The following is a 17,137-nucleotide window of genomic DNA, read 5'->3' on the forward strand; positions in this document are numbered from 1 at the left end:
CCTACTGAATTATATTATTATTCAACGTAGAAAGTTAAAATATTAGGAGCTCTGAAATGTTTTAAGTAACAAATACATTTATACCAAGATATATTGTTATGACAAAAATGGCTAACATGATGAAGCACAAATTCATATTACATATACTTCTTAAAAAACAAATAAATTTAAGAGAAAATATTTTCAATAAAGAACATCTGTTCTGGAGATTCAGTATTTACCAAACTTTCTATCTGCCTGGGGTATATAACTTACAACATTCAGACTTGAGTTTACCAACAATCTCAAAAACGGCCTGTTACCTATTTCTTTGTGAGTTCACAATGTCTAGGTAAAGTATTGACATTCTAATGGGATGTTTAGAATTTAACAATAAAAATTACAATAAAATGACAATCGCTCTAAATGATAGTCTTTTACAGAATCATAAGTTCATTATTGTTTGCTTTTAATTAAAATTTAAAAGGTTTAAAATTCTTTTAGATTAAGCTGTGCATTAGGCTAGCTGCACATTAGGCAAATAAATGAATCCTAAAGAAAAATAAGATAGGAATATAGTTATTAAAGTGTCAATATATTCAGTCATATATGTTATTGCTGAAAAATGAGACTACTGCTTCCTGTTTATAGTTAGCATTTCACCTTCAAAAGTGAATGCATACAATGTATATGTAATGAGTCCATGACTTTCTCATGAATGCTACCCTAAGATAAGAAAATTAACAAATTCAGTCATTTATATACAAAGCATATCCTCCTATCTTGTATTTTAGAGTTACTAAGAGCTGTCAATAAGTGCTAAATGTGCTTGCATTTCTGTAATAAATATTTGCTATTTATAACATGTTTGTAGCAAGATAACAGATTACTACATTTTTTTAAATCAGGAATTCCACATAATGATATCAGGAATAAAAACACTGGGACAAGCACCCCTCATAGACAAAGTATAAATAAAATATGTTCATGAATGTCCTAACCATTCTGCTATGGTAAAAAACACTGCCTCCCCACCCAACACTCTACACTTTAACAATTTTTGTCCATTTCAGTGATGTAAAAATATGACAAATATAAATGTGAGGTTTTTAAAAGAAACAATGACCGAAAATTAATAATAAGACATACATTTTGGTGAGAAAATAGGGTCCTTCTCAAAACACACATGTAAATAATGTTGAGGATACCCATTATGCCAAGCTATTTGATTCCCGCTTACACTATTTCATCCACTAGAAGGGTTACAATTAAAGAGTGAATACATATAAATGAGATTTTCAGTATCCTTAATTCTAGAATTGCCTTGAATATATCCATTAGCTGGATTCTTCAGCAATGAGTTTTATCACAATAATTTTTAAATTAAGCCAAAGGTCAAGGAAAAGGAGGGTTAAAAAGAAGAGGTGAAATGGAGGAAGGAACAGATTGCAGGAGATATATATGCTTAACTCAATGTAAAGACTGAATTCGACTTAACCAAGTCCACCAGAAGTTCCATTTGTGAGGTGAGATTTTTCTCCAACACTCCATTATCACTAGTCCTCTCAAAATTGTTCGAAAATATCTACTTCCTTGTCTTCTGATCTCAGGGTAGACTGAGGATATGTCTGTCAGATTGGACATCGTCAGACACCACAAGATTTGAGAATCCCTCTTTATGACATCTGCACTGTTTATATGAGTCTAATCCCCGTCTGAGCAAATGGAACAGCTGCATTCATGACCTCCCAGAAGTGAACAGACCTGTCTGAGCACAGCATTGCCTTGAAAATTCTTGCCTCTGAAAGCTAATTTTGAAGTTGAAAACTCTCCACCCATGTTCCCTATGAATCTGCCCATTCCTCTTCTGAAGGAAATGTAACATCTTCCAGGAAAAAAAAAAAAAAAGGAACAAAGATATAAGCCAAAGTAGGGTTAGGGGAGAGAAGGAAGGAGAAAACTATGCAGAAAAAGGTAAAAATTATTGCAACAATTGTAATGTTATTAATTACCTTGATATGGGGCTAATATTCCTATTCTCCAGTTGAGGGCTTTAAAACAAAAGATATGTATAACATAAGCCTCGAAGACAACTGTACTAATCATCTAAAATACATGAATTACAGAGATCTATTATTGTACAACCACACAAACCACCAAAGTATTTTATAGCAGTTATCATACTGCAAAGTTTGATTACAATGTCATAATCTTGTTAAATGTGAACCATTACAATTTCAGAAGATTTCTAATAACCAAGCAAAATACCAAATTCCAAAAAATATACTGATACAAATATATATTAAGACTTACTCAATAGTTACCAAGAAAGTTTTATATTTGGCACTTTTCTGAAAATATTTTTTTTAGTTGTAGATGAACACAATACCTTTATTTCATTTATTTATTTTTATGCGATGCTGAGGCTCAAACCCAGTGCCTCACACATACTAGCCAAGCATTCTACCACTGAGCCCATTATTTAGCACTTTCTGTCAAACAAAAATACTAATAAATGAAGAATGGAAAAATAACAGAGAAACACCAGAATAACAAATCACAGCTTGATAAAGAACATTACTCTCTCAATTTGCCAGGTAAAGTCATATTTAACATGTCAGAGGTTCCAGGAAATGAGAACATAGGCATTCCAGCAAGCACACTGCAGTTTGAAGACCATCAGGGATATGAAAGTAGCACTCCAGTCTTGGAAAGACTAGACAGAAGTTGGGAAGAGCAAAGATGTCACAGCCATCATCAAAGAAGTTGTTCAGTCTCCACTTGTTTTTATTAGTGCTTCAGGTAAGAACATTATTCCACCTAAACAGATTCTCTAGCTTTAAGATGGATTGTTGTATCAACCTCAATCACAATAGAGTGTATGATAAGACATGTTTTTAAAAATAATCAGAGTAAATAAAAAAAGATATATGTTTTGCTTACCTTTTAAATGTTCTTTCTCCTCTTTTCTATGCCAGTCCAGATGCTTGGGTATAGTTCCTCCCTGCCAGTAGACGGAGATAGTAAAATTGAGTCTTTTGGTGACCTTAGATCCTAATCTAGGTGGTTCAGAATCTTCAATTTCAGATTTTGGAAGTAAAAAAAAAAATAATTTGAATGATGGAAAAAGACACATAAAGCTTTTTGTAAAAATATCTGAGTCTGTGGAATGAACTTATGTTATTGGTCATTTGTACTAATCTTTATAGGAGAAGGTCTTGGCTGGCATAGAAAAAAATAAAAGAAAGAGCATTATTTGGTACTATACAATCCCTTGACTCTTCAGTCTTCCTAGTTCATATTCATTCACTCAACTAATACCCACTGAGTATCAAATAAAAACTACAAGTAGTGACCAGATACTTTCATTACAGTATCTAATTAATTAATGTTTTTAAATAAAGCTCTGTACTATTTGCTATCCCATAACTTTTTTCCCAGAAATTGTGTTTTTTAAAGTTCCATATGATGAGCTGCCTCTTGTGTGTCAAGCTTCTGGAGTCCTCCTGATGGTCAAGATTCTCAGATTTAGGCAAAATTAGCTTCTTCTTTTATTGATAAAGGAACTTTCAAGTTGGAAACTCATTTGATAGTGATAAAAAGTGGTTTTGTTTTATTTCGTTTTAAATTAATACAAATCCTCCAACGGCTTGGCAGGAAGAAATTTAAAAAGTTAAAGTACTCTCATTTTGAAGAGATTAAATGGATTTTCAGAAATACAACTGGATTCAGAAATAGAGCTGCATGAAAAAGTTTTTTGTTTAGGACTGCACACTTGAGATCAAATTCATAGGGAAAAGCATTAAAATGTGTGGTTGCTGATAATGACTTAAGAATAACATTATTATCATTTTCGAAAGTTAATAGAAGTTCACATAAGTACCTCTTGAAGATTATAAGAGGCAAAATACAAACATCCTGAACTGAATTGAACAATGATGAAATTATGAAATAATTGGTTCCATTTTTCTCACTCAGTTTAGTAAACCCATTGAATTTTCATAAAAATGGAATCTGTACCTCTTCTTTATTCCAAGACAGTCTAAATCTCAGCATTACTTATAGTCATGGTCTGTAACTTAGTTTCAACACAACACAATTTGGAAAATATAGGCATTACAGAACTAATTGAGAATAATGCTAATTTGTTCAAGAATGACATGATTAAAATGAAACTACTCTCTTATAGTGTTACCCAAATCATTCTGCTCAAAGGCATATACTAGGATTTAAATATCACATAGTTGTTCTTATAATGATTTGGGGATTGTAAAACACTTGCTTATGCAAAAAACTTATTTCCAATTAGACATTGTGCACAATCATAGAATCAAAAAGATGTACCCCATTTGTGTACAATGAATCAAAATGCAGGCTGTAAAAAAAAATAAAATAAATAAAAGTACTGAACAGATACTTCTCAGAAGAGCTATTAATGGTCAACAAATATGTGAAAAAATGTTCAACATCTCCAGCAGTTAGAAAAATGCAAATTAAAACTATACTGAGATTTCATATCACCCCAGTCAGAATGCCAATTATCAAGAATACAAGTAATAATAAATGTTGACAAGGATGTGGGGGGAAAGTACACTCATACATTGCTGGTGGGGCTGCAAATTGGTGCAACCACTCTGAAAAACAGTTTGGGGATTTCTCAAAAAACTAGGAATAGAACAACCATTTGAACAAGTTACCCGACTTCTCGGTATATACTCAAAGGATTTAAAATCGGCATACTACAGTGATACAGCCACATCAATTTTATAGCAGCACAATTTATAATAGCTAAGCTATGGAGCCAACCTAGATGCCCTTCAACAAATGAGTGGGTAAAGAAAATGTGGTGTATATATAGTAATACAATGGAGTATTACTCAGTCATAAAGTAGAATGACTTCATGACATTTGCCAGCAATGGATGGATCTAGCAACTATCATGCTAAGTGAAATAAACCAGTCCCAAAAAGTCAAAGGTCAAATGTGTAAGCTAATCAACCACAATAAGGGGGAAAGGGGGAAGAATAGATATCAGTAGATTAGATAAAGGGGAATGAAGGAAAGGGAGGGGGCATGGAAAAAGGAAAGACAGTGAGATGAATCTGACATAATTTTCCTGTACACATATGAATACACCACAGTGAACCCCTTCATTGTGAATAACCGTAAGAATGGGGTACTAATTAAAATAAGACATATTCTATGGTTGTATATCAAAATGAATTCTACAGTCATGTTTAACTGAAAAGAACCAATACAATTTTTAAAATTAAAAAAATACATATCATTAAAAAAACTAAAAGTAGCATACACTCTTTTCCCCTAGGAAAATAAGTGAGGCATACAGTGAGTAGGTAACCATATAGTTTCTTATTCAAACCAAAACATTTTTAAGAATGAAAGGAAATACTATTGATTGTGTCAGAGCAAGAGAGATAATCAACTGCCATTCCCAGAAATCTGGAATACACAATTATCCTAATGACAAAAGAGAACATTAACGTCCATCCCAAAGCTCTTGGGTCTAAGTCTTAACTGTTCTCTTTTCACTACATCACAGGACTCAGGAAGTCCTTCAACTTGGAAATCTGTGTGATTAATTCACAGGTGTGTTTTCCTGTTTGCATCACGTTCAACTTTATCCACTGGAAAAAGCTTTTTCTTTGTTTTCATAAACATGGTAATATCCATTACATTTACAGTACTTTTTCAAAATAGTTTAAAACAACAAAATGAAGACCCTAAAAACTCTTTCTCTTTGATTGTTTTTTATTAAGTTATTTGTGAGATCTGTCAAACATTTCCCATGCAGAAGAGACATTTTTGCCAATTATTATTGACTTGTTGGATTCTGGTTCTCTTCTCATGGTTGGATCAAGAGTTAATTCTACTTATAAGCATCACATTATTCCAGAATTTGGTACTCTCTAAAAAGTGGTAAATTCCTCATTAATTTAGAGAAGGCAAGTGATCACTTAAAATATTTAAAATGTGTTGAAAATATGGAGAAAGGAACTATACTGAAAGTAAAAATTTTATATCCTTTACAATGAATGTAAGACTCAGGTGTGTATTCATTTACTTATTTGATTATTTGGTTTTTAAAGTGTAAGTGTGCAATGTTATCCAAAAAACTAAAAAATCATGGTTTTAGCCTGTTTACTTTTTCTCTTTGCCAGTTTGGTTGCTGCTTTTGTTTACTGTTGTATCACCCAAAGCTTTCCCACAGTTTCTCACACAGAACAGGCACTCACTAAATATTTCTTGAATGGCTCAACTAAGAAAATTTCACCCACCAACATAGGTACGAAGAGTTTTTGATAGATGTCATGTGGGTTTATTCTTGGACTATCATTGCCTTATGAAAGTTCCTTTTTTGTTGTTGTCGTAGTATTCATTTTTGTTTTTCTGCCATAAAAAGAACAAATAAAGATCCTCCACATTACATTTGAAAAGACACCAGCAACCTATTTTGATGACATAAAATCTGTCCATATGGAGCACAGTTATATTAAATTCATGTCTGGAATTACTTCAACAGGGTTTTCAAAATCTCCGAAATACAACCTCCAACAACTGCACTACTTCATCTAATATGTGTCACTTTCAGAAAAGAAATTATTCTTTCCTTTCTGAATTCAAAAGTCAAGTATTTGTTTTAAAAATAAAATCTCCACTATCTTAGCCAGACTGAGGGAGCACATGTATACTAATGATCAATGATAAGTCTGAGATTTTTCTCTTCATGATTCTCTTCCTTCCACATTTCCAAGATCAAAACTTGTTGGAGATAGCCTGATGCTTTTATTTTTCTGTGCCAGATGTGAAGTATAAATGGTAATGTTTAGAACTGGTTTTAAGTGCTGCAGTATGGCTGGATAATACAGTAGCACCATTATGGTAAAGAGCATGCCAGCAGGATGACCTAGACAGAGGAACATAATAATGTAGGAAGCTTTTGAGACAAAAACAAACCTTAACGTGATTTGCTAAATAATGTCTGTAATCCTCTGTTCCTTTATAATGGCTCCAATTATAAAACTAGCCTTCAAAACTCCTCAAGTATGTTAAACTTCTGAACCAAGTATTTAAAAACAAAAGACATTTTTTGATCCTTTTAAACGAATGGCTTGAGAAACTCTTGAGAATCTGATGAAAGGTATGGATGCTCAAAGTGGAAAATGATAGATCTAAATATATACTCTCATTGTTTTCACACAAGAGCATACAATTCCAGACTATTCACCCAATGCCCAAAAGCCCTCTATTAACCCTTTTATCTATGATATCATGGTGAAAAACACTTGCTTCAAAAATAACATAGCAATTATAAGGCAAAACAAACAATGGGTTTTCTGCTCCTGGATCAGAAGGGCTAGGTGGCATTTGAGGGATTTTGTTTTTTGATTTGATTTTGCTTGTTTTTTTTTTTTTTTTTCTTTTTCTTTTTTTTTTTTTTTGCAATTCTGAGGATGGAACCAAGGGCCTCAAGTATGCTAGGCAAATGCTCTACACTGAGCTACACGCTCAGCCCTAATTGACATTTGAAAATGCACACACACACACAGACAAACACAAAATCTTTGTGTAAAAGTAATGACAATTCACACTCTTCCAAAGCAACTGTTTAAAAGTATTTAATATATTGTCAAGAAAAGCGTATCTCCAATGTATAATTTGGAACAGTGTAATAATTCTTTGCAGTCATTAATTTAAAAAAAAAATCCAGCTAGAGCATTTGTTTATCATGCAGAAGAACCTGGTTTAATTCTTAGCAACCAAAACCTAGCCCCCAACCTAAAATAGTTAACTTCTGAAGAGAAAGTTTAAAGTTGTTATCAAGAAATGTTTATATAAAAGCATACAGTAGGTCTCAACTGCATCCTTATATTTCAATGAGGATTAATTTACTAACTCCCCTGAAATTCAAAGTATGCTGTCGTTTTTAGTACAACTAAAAATACACATTTTCAGGGACTGATTTGATAATCGTTTTCTATTAATGAACCAAGCATCAGCAATGGGAAGATATGAGTTACTGATTCTCTTAATGGTTTATTTCACTGGGTCATATGACAACACTTGGGAAATCTTTCCTATTTTAGATACTCAATAGAACTGCACCCTCTTAATGCCTGGTCTTGGTTTTTCTCCAAGATTCTGTCCTCTTTTTATCATCTCAAAGTACTTTCTAGATTCAAATACATATCTTTCATAAGCATATGCTCTTTTAAATCTATAGCAGTAGCTCAGAACTTTCTTCCAAGTCAGAATCACATTCCCAGGTGTCTCACTAACTCTTCAAATTCAGTATATGCTACTCCAAACTCATGACCTGTTTATGAGCCCTACCTCCTTTTCTGCTTTATTATTTAATTTCTACTTATGGACTACCATTTCACCAGCCAGTCAGCCTCAAAAATATAATCCTGTTTTACTTTTGTTTATGACAGTGTTGCCATTTTAACATGATTGAGAAAAATTTTAAGTTAAACATGGCCAAACATATGGTTAATACTCAATACATATTTGTTGTTATTTTGCAATTGTCTTTGATGTGAATTACTCCACTTACTCACATAGGAATGTTTCTCTTCTTTAATAAGTCTTCAGCTTTCTAGTCCTTTAACCCAATAGAGTTTTGTTATTTTTAAGCAAAGCCATATTTGCATACTATTTGTACATATCTATAAGCTAAACAAAACTACATTAAAATGAACAGGTAACCTCCTAGCTCCTTAAAGAATCAATTTAGGAAGTAAAAATATTTCACCAAATAAACTTGTTCATGTCTGTTCTAACCAAATTTATAAGTGAAAAATTTTTACAGAAAGACTGGTTCTGTTTTGTCTTTTATTCTTTAAAATGGGTGATTTTTTTGTCACGCAGTCACAAATATCTAATTTTAATGTAGTCAGATTGTGAGTCTTTTCTAATTAAAAAATAGAACTTTAATAATGCAAAAAGACATTCTTTTATATTTCTACTTATTGTTTAAAAATATTTTTGTATATGGTATGAATTATGCTTTATTTAACTTATTTCCCCACACAGACAGTCAATATTCTATCACTTATTGCGCAGGTCAGATTTTCCTATTCTCTGTCTCATATCAGACAATGTTTCACATATGTGAATAAATTTTTAGCCTCTCTGTTATTTTTTCTTGCACAAAAATATACTGTTGTAATTATAATAAGACTCAATACCTTGACTACTAATGTCCCTTCTTTCTTTGAGGCAGTGCTGAGGATTGAACCCAGGGACTCCTGCATACTAAACATGCACTCTACAGTTGCCTGGCCCTTGAATTTTCTACATCAGTTTACAGATTTTTCTGATCAAGTTCCATGAATTCTGCAAGGATTTCATTGCAGTCATACTTTTTAAAATCACTTGGAAAGATTTCATATAACTATAGTATTAAATTCTCTCACCAATAAACATGACGTCACTTTGTCCCTTTGTTTACATTTTATATAATCTTTTTCCTTCTAATACTACTTGAAAAACTCCAAATGCATTTACTAAAAATAAAAGCACTCAGCATAAAACTATCTATAACAATCAATGAGCAACAGCAATCCACTAGGCCCTGCCAATTGGGAAAAACTAATGCCAGATTTGGGACAATATTCCAACAACTATTCCAAGGGTATGAATAAAACAGATGGATAGTGGAAAAAGTAACCACAGCTATATCCTTCAAAAATCTCACATGTTGAACCTTTCTAAATATTGGTTGCCTCATCCTGAATTTAAAAGATATTACCCTAGTTTAAGTCACATTCACAACCTTTATAAATTCTCTAGCTACTATTTTATTAAGTTTTAAATATTTTCACAAAGATCTTACATACCTTCTTTGAAAAAGTATGAATTTTGCAGTGGTTATGAATGAAATCTTCTCTTCATTATATTTACCATGGGAATCTGCACATCAAATTAAGTGTTTCCTTTGTACTTACAACTCTGAAATTAACCTTATGCAACACAGGATAGCTTTATTCTTCTCTCCTTTCCAGAAGGTAAATTCCTTGAAATCAGATCCTGTCTGTCTTGTTTACTGCTGCATCCCAGCAACTAAAGTACATTGCCCATAGGGGGTACAGAACATATATCTGTTGAACTAATACATTTCTATTTACCTAATGATATGGCTTAAATGTAAATAGTCAGTTTGTCTTAATAGCTTTATAACTTTGTAATCCTCTTATCCAATAAGAGGATACCAAAGAAAACTGAGATTGTAGCCAGGAGTCATTAAGAAATTACAAGACTCTACTCACAGAAATGATTGACTGACTTCCCTATTCATGTCTCTATCCATTCCTTCTTCTCTTCACTTCTTTCTATGTATTCATTACTCTTTAATGTCTTTTTTAAACTCTTATTTTACTTTTATGTAATTTTCTTCTTCTCTTCCAATATTTTACCCAAAGGAATTTCATTAGAAATAAAACTTAAAGTGTTTTGCAACCGACAATATTTCCTGGTGTTATAAAGCCACAAGACTGAAGCAAGCTTAAGGAAATATTTTTGTCTTAAGTCTTGAGTGAAAAGATGAGCACATGACATTATATTATCGTCCACTTCTAAGAAGCTTTCCTTTCAGGTCTACCGTTTCTGTGAAACTAGCTCTTCTCTATAATCGGCTTGAAACAACGTATTATCCCTGCTGTATCTCAAAGGCTTTTATCTTCCTCACCTATAAATAAATTGATAATTATAAAGCTGTTTCCACAAGGTTTATTAATCCAAACATTTTTTAATGAAATACGGGATGAGTGCTTCAAAAGAATACTCAATCCTAAACAGTTGATACCTAAACACCACAAAGATTAAGAATCCTTTTAACACAAAGCCATTTTCTAAGGGCGGCCAAGTGACTCTCGCCAGTACATGTCCACGTCGTTTTCTAAAGTTTAACCCAATTTTAATATGTTTTGTCTATCACATCTTGCTATATTTGTACAACTGAAAAAGCAATGCTTTGTAAAAGTCTAAGTTTCAATAAAGAAACTGTACAAAGGAAAAGTTAAAGGTGAAAAAAATAAGAGAATACATTAAATGCTGAATGGTCTGAAATATTCAAAGTAGAGGGCAAATCCTGTGGGCAAACAGGATGTTCACGTGCGGGAACTTTTGGTGTGTACAGAGTCTGGTGCAAAACAAGGTGGGAAGGAAAAGGCCATAAGCCTGGTATTCCCTCCGATTAACTGCTCAGATTGAAGTGGCAGCTGCAACTTCTCTTAAGTAGATGCCAACAGAGGACTTTTAATCGCCTTATGACAGAAAGAGCAGAAAAAGCTCCTTGCAAATATTAGCCCTAAAATCTTTTCCTGGCAAAGATGGCTGCTGATCAAGAAAACAAACAAGTATCAGGAGGACCTAGTAAGTCGGACCAAATAGTGTATTATTTTGATTTTTGATTTACAAATTTGACTGAAGATAAGTAATGGTGCAGTTATAATTGAAAGGTATAATGAATGAAGAAATTCACCATGGGTGAATGGGCCATGGGTAAGAGACCTCATCTGTTACCACTCTCAGCTTCGTAAAGCCTCCCATCATTTTGCTCAGTATGTATGTATTTATGTTTCTATATATGAACTAAATATGAAATGTGCTTAAAATACAGTTAATTCAAATGAATCTAGTTCAGATAGATTCAAGAAAATAATTTTAAAGGATAATCTATTGTTTAAAATATGCTGTTTAAATTCTTGAGAATTGAGCTTAAATAAAAACTATGTTTAAAATAATGTCCTAGATTAGTCTGCAAACGATTTATAAGTTATGGGGCAGAGTGTTGTATGTAAACATTCTTGTAAACAAGCATTAGAATACCAGCCATGTTTTATAATAGAAAGAAAAAGTGTAAACCAAGGTTTTATTCATCTAATGCTTATAATTCTGCACTACTGACTATTATATAGTTCTGAAGGCTACCTTCTCAAAATGTGTTTTCTAATAAATCTATATTTTTAAAGATCCCAAAAATTCAGTGGCAAATTTTAAATAAATGCTAATAAATTAACATAAACAAGTTAACCAAAAAAAAAAAAATCTAATCCAAGGTTGCAAAATTGAATCTCTTCATAAATGACCAGATGCAATATAAGATTATTAAAATTCTAATTTATGAATATGGGTTAAAAATAATAGTTTTGTCCACACTTAACCCACAATAGTCACAACTGCTTCCATTTGCTGTGCTTGCCATTTTATATATGATAGTAGGATAACATACTGAAATTTACGTAGGTACACACACTGCACACACATATCAATGAACCCAAATTCCAAACAATATGGAATAGGTAATAGATTTCTGGGTAACCAAACAATGAGTCTATAGCATGAAAGAAACAAAAACAAGACTAGATCTTTAGATTCAAAAAAAAGGATTAAGTATATGTTATTTACAACACATACATTAGCCACATTATTGATGCACTCTGATTGGAATACCTTGTTAACTCAAGACTTCAAAGAGCCACCCAGAGTCTGACTTATGCACGAAGTCCCTGGTCCCAAGACACATAATGCTTTCATCCCATCTGAAAGCCTAAGACACATTTTTCAAATTTGTACTTTTTATAACTAAAGCATACAGGTTTTTCCTTTTCTTTAATTGAAAGATATGTTTATGTTTCATCTCCCTAACTAGCGTGTAAAATATTTAAGACTACAAAATATGTCTTTTTATTTAAATAGTTTTTATTAAAATATCATTCCATGTTAATGCTACTAAATACAGCATTTCAAAGACTTCATCTTTGATAAATAGTGTTTTTGTACAAAATAATCATTTGTGTATATAGCCATTTTAGAATTGTCATGAATGTAAAAATTAATTTGTACTTTTAGTCTTTTGTTAAAAATTCTTGCATTGAAAGAACACATACACATATAATGCTAAATGCATAATGAGATTACAAAATACACAGAACATTTCTGTTTATTACATATCCCACTTCCAAGACTAGTGTTTTCAACTACTTTTTACTCTCAGTATTAGGAGCGTATTAGCAATAGACTTATCACCAACTCCCAAGTGAGTATGATAGCCAAGGTGCTTCTAGGCTATTGGGTTCAGAATTGTGGTTCTGGAGTCCTGTCTCTAATAGTGGATAATTACAACAGTATTGGTTCTCAGTGTGACTAAGGTAATGCATAACAGATATACTCTTTATTTAAACAGTTGAACATTCACTTTATGGATATTAAATACATATAGATCATATTTTATTTCCATGTACATTCCTCCACACCTTTTTTAATACATTCATTTATCCCCAACTTACAGCTTAATTTGGTATTGCTTTCATTTTATTTCTTCTAATAAGTTATATATGACAGAATGCATTTTGACACATCATACATAAATGGAGTCTAACTTCTCATACTTCTGGTTGTACACGATGTAGAATGTACATATTGGTTGTATAGTCATATATGCACATAGAGTAATAATGTCCAATTCATTCTACTCTCCTCCCTACACCTATTCCCCCTCCCCCTTCCTTCACTCCCTTCTGACTAATCCAAAGTAACTTCCCTAAACCCCTACCTCTTTATTGTAAATTAGCATCCACATTTCACAGAAAACATTCAGCATTTGAGTTTTTGGGACTAGCTTATTTCATTTAGCTTGATAGTCTCCAGGTCCATCAATTTACCAGCAAATGCCATCATTTCATTCTTCTTTAAGGCTAAGTAGTTTCACCAACAAAAAGATCCTCTATGCAGACTTCTGAAAAGAATATTAATGTCTAAGTGCACTAAAGGTTTTCTTACTCATTAAAAGGTCTGCTACTCTCATAAGCCAGCCTTATGACTCATGGCTATGTAACAAACTTGGTGTTTATTGTGATATATGCCTTTTTCTTTGTTTGCAGCAGTCCTTCTCAGGACATTAATAAAGACATAGGAAATGTGATGTGGCCAAACAGTTGGCATGCTAAATCTTTCATGGTAAAAGGAAAATAAACAGCCTAAGAGCCCTTTGAACATGAGCTGTTACATATGACATCATATTGCAAGATGATCACAAAATGAGATGGATAATACCAAAGTACAGCTATGAATTATACAGTTAATAAATTGACAACTACAATATAAGGAAAGAAAAGCATTAGGGACCATAAAATGTTTTTCAAAGAATAAGTGAAAATCTTACAGATCATAAGCCCTGTATCAACATTTATTTGAATGCTTTCATCATTTATTAAATAGCTAATTTGGAGGACTCAAGCATAAAAGAAGCTTAGTTTAAGATTTCTTAGTGGTTTCTAAGACAGACCCTGGGAAATGATGAAAAATGTTATTTAATTGAAACCTATTACTAGCAAGATAGTTCTTACGTTCTTGTCAGAATTTCCACAAATGGCAAAGTCAAAGCTGCTAAAATGAAAGATAAATAAATAAATAAATTACAGCAGTCTACCTATGATTCAGCTCAAGAAACAAGAAAGCCAACGTAACTGGATAAGGGCAGGAATATACTTAAGATCTTTGTCTTAACTGCCCCCCTGCTTAGGTCAGGCACCATGTTTACACCAGATGAAATGAATATTTCTCTATTTTATAAATTATTTTTAAATGGCCAGAGAACTATTTCCAACCTCTTACATGTATCAAATATTGCAGTTACCAGAAAATAAGAAAAAAACCAACAAAAAGAAGGAAGAGAAGACTGTTGGAACTGCAGTGCAGAAGGTGTACCTCCAAGTTGACCACTGTGAACAGGGTACATCAGGAAGGCCCAGGTAAAACTGCACAGGACAGGACTTGCAGATGTCTCTGACGCCCTCCTTGGGGTCAGAATAATGAGAATCAGAGGCAAAATACACTAATTATATACCAATTTCATTTCACATGATGCAAGTCACTGGGCATCAGATTGATTCTCAGCCTATCGACCTTCATTCCAGACACAACCTTAAGAAGAGTATGGGACCCTCATTAAGGTGGATGTTGTGCCATTCAAAAAAAGTTTCTGCTGTCTGCCAGTACAAACCAGGTTGCACTACACATATCGTAATTCAAACAGGGTAAACAGTAAAACACAAATATGGAGATAATGAAAGAAAAAGCACTGCACAAGCAAAAGTGATTGGATCCTGACAAATCAGAGGAAAAACTATCTCAAAAGTGATTTGGCACAGAGAGTAGAAAAAGCAATTTTAAAACTGTTTTATATTATCAAGAAAATACAGTGAAACCAATTACCCTGACATGGGAGAAAATTTAACAGACAGAGAACGAACAGAAAGATGATTCAAACCAAGAAAGATAGGTGCTCTGGGGAAGAAAACATGAGTTCAAACAGAAACAGAAGCAAAGGCAAAAGTCACACACAATACAAAACACTGACCAGAGAATGCAGGCTCCTGTTCCTTCACTAACTTAATAAAAGAAGATCTACTCCTATTTAATCTAATTTTAAATTAGAAAAATGGGGGAAAGGCATAATCTTCCAATATTTTTCTTTAAGAAACAAAACTAACCCAAATAATTATTCTTGTTGTTTTAAGATATTTAAAACAACTCATGAATATGCTCCTTAAGAAAGGGTGTTTCCTAGCCAGGCATAGTGGTGCATGCCTGTAATCCCAGTGATTTGGGAGGCTGAGGCAGGGGGATCTTGAGTTCAAAGCCAGCCTTGGCAACTTAGCAAGGCTCTTAAGAACTCAGGAAGACCCTGTCTACAAATATAAAGTCAAATCAAATAAAAAAGAGTTGGGGATGTGGCTCAGTGGTTTGGAATTCAGTCCCTGGTACCACACAAAGAAAAAGAAAAGAAAAGAAAGGGTGTTTCCGTCTTAGAAAAAGTTGCCTGATTATGTTTTCTAATGAATGAGAAAAAATACTACCACTAGCAACACTCACTTGTATACTAGGTACTCATTGAGCAATAGACAAGTTCTAAACTTCAGGTTACTTACTCTGACGCATCTTCCCAACACACCCTGTAACTGGTACTATTTAATCCCCCATTTTACAGATTGAAAAACTGAACCATGGAGAATTACAAAGCACCATGTGGGCAAGACTGATGTGCTGTAAAATAAAAAATAAAAAAAAAAAAACTGAGAAAGCCATTCAGTCATTGCTTACATTGCTAAGATTTTTGTCACCAGGGTTTCTGCTTTATTTCCCCTTTATTTCCCTGTTGAGCTTTTTAAATAGAAGATTATAACATCAGCCCCTTTTCTATAATACAGAATTTCTGGTGAGGACTTTGGAAGAGTAAGTGCTTGAATCTAAAACTTTGTATTTTTAATTTTATCTTGTGAGGAAAAAGTATCCTTACTAAAGTTATGTATCTTGTTAGTAACTTATTTACAGAAATGCCATGAAAGAAAAGAGTAGCAATATGTATCTTCAATGAACAAACCAAATCTACACGTACTCTGCTTTTCAAAGGTCAAAAACAATACATAATCCAAAAAGGAGTAGTCCATGTAACTAAACCTCTCAAATTAGTAACTTCAACTATCACTTAACTGTATAGATTCTACAAACCTAAGTACTGTACCCAGTATAGTAAAACACTGCTCTTCTTTAATCCAAAAATTACTCATGACAAATTTTAAGTGGCACATTCAAATGACCATAACTAAATAATTCAAAGTCAATTATGAAATTATAATAGGATAAGTAAGGCCTATAATAGGATAATTATTTCTTCCTTCTTGACTCCATTCCAAATCTTGCAAAAGCTATTAGTACACTAAATCAAGTATCAGCTGAGCAAAGTAATATGCAAAGCACTGTTTGGGAGACTGTAGTAGTTAAAATATGAATTGCCATTTCCTAGGAATGTACAAACAGGAAGTGAGGTGAGGCATAATATACTACTTTATATTTTTATTTAATAAAATCTAAATGACTTATACAGACATTAAAGGATTAGGAAATTTGGAAGACACAAAAGGAAAATAAAATGGAATATGCATCCTCTTCTAAGATTATACTTTTGAGGATTCTAGCCAACCTCCAACTCTCCTGCTAACCTATATCTCACTTTTTTTTTTCTCAATTAACTTCATTCATTCTTTAGATCACAGTGCAAATGTCATTTCCCTCATTTATCATGTTAGGATAGGCCCTTGAAACCTGCTTCCCTTGCATGCTGTCTTTGTCTTTC

The 17,137-nt window shown here is 32.9% G+C and overlaps 1 protein-coding gene across 3 annotated transcripts in view; it reads right to left on the reverse strand.

Annotated features, from left to right (window-relative positions):
• PDGFC (platelet derived growth factor C) overlaps window positions 1-17,137 on the reverse strand; it is a 207,514-nt gene that overhangs the window by 103,712 nt on the left and 86,665 nt on the right. The window contains exon 2 of one of the 3 annotated variants that reach the window (XM_079153536.1): window positions 2,923-2,983. The exons of the other annotated variants lie outside the window; for them this stretch is intronic. The gene's annotated coding sequence lies outside the window, so the exon portion shown is untranslated. The remainder of the gene's footprint in view (window positions 1-2,922; window positions 2,984-17,137) is intronic. 3 annotated transcript variants of the gene reach the window in all.

Source organism: Sciurus vulgaris (assembly GCF_902686455.1).
Source record: "Sciurus vulgaris genome assembly, chromosome: 9".
Taxonomy (NCBI): domain Eukaryota; kingdom Metazoa; phylum Chordata; class Mammalia; order Rodentia; family Sciuridae; genus Sciurus; species Sciurus vulgaris.